The sequence below is a fragment of the Macaca fascicularis genome, chromosome 15, assembly GCF_037993035.2.
Source record: "Macaca fascicularis isolate 582-1 chromosome 15, T2T-MFA8v1.1".
NCBI classification, from domain to species: Eukaryota; Metazoa; Chordata; class Mammalia; order Primates; family Cercopithecidae; genus Macaca; species Macaca fascicularis.
The window spans coordinates 61713624-61716735 of record NC_088389.1 but is presented as its reverse complement, the minus strand read 5'-3'; positions in this window follow the sequence as shown (position 1 = coordinate 61716735).

The following is a 3112-nucleotide window of genomic DNA, read 5'->3' as shown; positions in this document are numbered from 1 at the left end:
TTGTTAAATTTTATGTAGAAGCAGGGTCTCACTTTGTTGCCCAGGCCCGTCTTGAACTCCTGGGCTCAAATGATCCTTCCACCTCAGCCTCCCACATAGCTGGGATTGCAGGCATGAACTGCTACACTCAGCCTTATGGAATTTTAAATGTTCAGCTCACTGCCCACTAACTGAATTCAGGAGATGGGTTGTATAATCTTTAGACCCCTGGATGAACTTTTTGGAGCAAGGATGTAGGGGCTAAGGTTATGGCAGGTCTGGTTAGACAGAATCTGCGACAGGACTCTGTAATTAAAATGGCAGTAGAGATGGTTGGATAAGAGAAAGGAGAAGGAAAGAAACCTGCTGTTGTATTCTTAAAACAGTAGGGCATATTTATCCCGGTGGAAGAGGGCATTTATTCTGTGTGCTAGCCATGGAACCGTCTATTGGATCAAGCCTCTTGAGCAATGAAAAAATTGTTGTAGACTAGGGACTTACTTGGTGATGAAAGTGATGTCTGATTTGCTTGTTGTACTGGTGGCATTCTTTGTATTGCTTTGTTTCACTCTCAGTAGTATTCTGGGTTGGATGACAAACTTTATGGCCACACTGCCCAAGGGAAAAAAGACACCTGTATTTTTCTGGTGGCCCTGAGTTCAAATTTTAAAGCCAAAGGGAGGTTGGTGTATAAAGCACCGCTTGCTAAATAGCATTTTCTTCTGTCACGACGATGCTGAATATGCATAAAACTTTCCTTTTCCCTCTTAGCTTTGCTGGAAATATAAAACTAAAATTTACTTTAAAATTAATAGAAAACAAAAATGATTCCCTTTAAAACAGAAAAACAGATACAAGATAGGAATTTATTAAGTTCTTGCCACAGATCAGCTTGACTGGCTCAGTTCAGAATGATCAGTTCTTGGATTGTTTAGCTCTCCTCCACCCAGGGTTGTGGGACACACAGCCAGAGAGAGGCTGGAGTAGGGGTGTCCACACGGAACCAGAGATGTAAGGGAGCCCTTGGCCCCTCACATGTCCTTCTGGGCTATGAGACCCTGAGGGGTTAGTCTTTGACTCCTGGGAGAAGGGAGAAGGGTTTTGTTTTATTTTTATTTTTTCACATGAAGCCACTGCTTGAAGCATAGTAACCGTGAATATAGAAATCATTAGAAACATGGTTTGGCACAGTGGCTGATGCCTATAATCCCAGCACTTTGGGAGGCCGAGGCAGGTGGATCATTGAGGTCAGGAGTTCGAGACCAGCCTGGCCAACATGGTGAAATCTCGTCTCTATTATAAATACAAAAATTAGCCAAGCGTGGTGGCGCGTGCCGTAATCCCAGCTGCTCGGGAGGCTGAGGCAGGAGAATCACTTGAACCCGGGAGGCGGAGGTTGCAGGGAGCCGGAGGTTGCAGGGAGCCGGGATCGCACCATTGCACTCCTGCCTGGGTGACAAAGTAAGACTCCATCTAAAAAAAAAAAAAAAAGAAAAAAATCATTAGAAACAAAAGAATCAGGGGAAAGAAATGAAAGTGGTGTTTCATGAGGTTTAATTGAGCAATGACCTCCTCATTAGCGGCAGTCAGTTCAGTTTACATGGCCTCATTTAAAGACGGAAGAAAAATAAGGATTAGGGGAAAAAGCGCCTCCTTCGTGTTACTGTTCCTTCTCTCTCTCACCGGTACGTCCATCTGTATCCGTGTGGTTGTGTTGCCATTGCTAAATTCATCAAACAAGATCTGGGATTATATGTGACCTTCGTCATCTATTTGTTACACAAGCATTTTTGGACTGTTTGAACCACTTCAACATCTCTTTCCTTTGCATATAAATGGAGATTAGGAGGGTTCTTAATAGGTAGTTATTGAGCATCAAGCCTGTCATAGATATTAAGGAGAATTACAGAGTCAAGGATTTATAGTCAAAATTCAAAGAGAAGTGAAAATAATGAGAAACCTCATTGTTTAGGTTTTCATGTTAGAAGCTCGCTGCTTCAAAGATCTAGAAATGTGTAATAAAACCATACCAGCTCTCGTTTCTACTTCCCCGACATAAAACAGCTAAAGAACACTGAATAAATTAATAGACGATAGCGAGGGTGTGCTTCTTCAAGGGAAGTTCCTCTGAGAAGCTTGCTATTTCAGGAAGACATGGGTCGTGGCTTTTGTGAATCAATTTTAAAAGGAGCCAGATAAACTTGTGGCCAGAGATAACATCTACAGCTATTGAAGGCGAGATGGGGTAGTCAGTTCTCATGCTTCATTCCGTTTAAACCCTGTGTCACCAAGGCTACATGAACAGGCTGGGAATGTCTTCCCCACAGGGTCCTTGCTGGTATTCAATTTCTCCTGATAAACTGCCTCATCCTCCATGTCAAACCCTTTTCAAAGCTTGACATAAATTCTGGGTTGATGAAGTAACATACTGATTATTTAAGAAACATGGCATAACTTATAAGGACTAGGATGAATGCCCAACTCTTCAGAGTTTTAAACTCTGGGGCCTAGAGACCAATTCCAAAGGCACTGCCTACTTTCTTTCTTTCTCCTCTTTCTTTCTTTTCCTTTCTTCCTTCCTTCCTTTCTTTTTTCTTTTCTTTCTTTCTTTCTTTCCTTCTTCCTTTCTTTTTCTTTCTTTCTCTCTTTCTTTTCTTTCTTTCTCTTTCTTTCTTTCTTTCCTTTCTTCATTTCTTCCTTTCTTTCTCTTTCTCTCTTTGTTCTTTCTCTCTTTCTTTTTTCTTTCTTTCCTTCCCTCCCTTCCTTCCTTCCTTCCTTCCTTCCTTCCTTCCTTCCTTCCTTCCTTCCTTCCTTCCTTCCTTCCTTCCTCCCTTCTTTTCTTCCACTATATTTCTTCCTTCCTGAGATGGGAGGAGGGTAGTTGGTCTCACTATGTTGCCCAGCCTGGACTTGGACTCCTGGGTTCAAGTGATCCTCCTATCTCAGCCTCTCAAGTAGCTGGAACTATAGGCACTTGCCACTGTGCCTGGCAAGACTTAGTTTTCTTTTGCAAATCATTCCTGGGAATTGACACAGAAACAACTTATTAATCTTAAAAGCAACCATATTCATAACTTCATAGTAATGATAAAAATACTGACAGTATTTAAATTTCAATAAGAATAATAGCTGA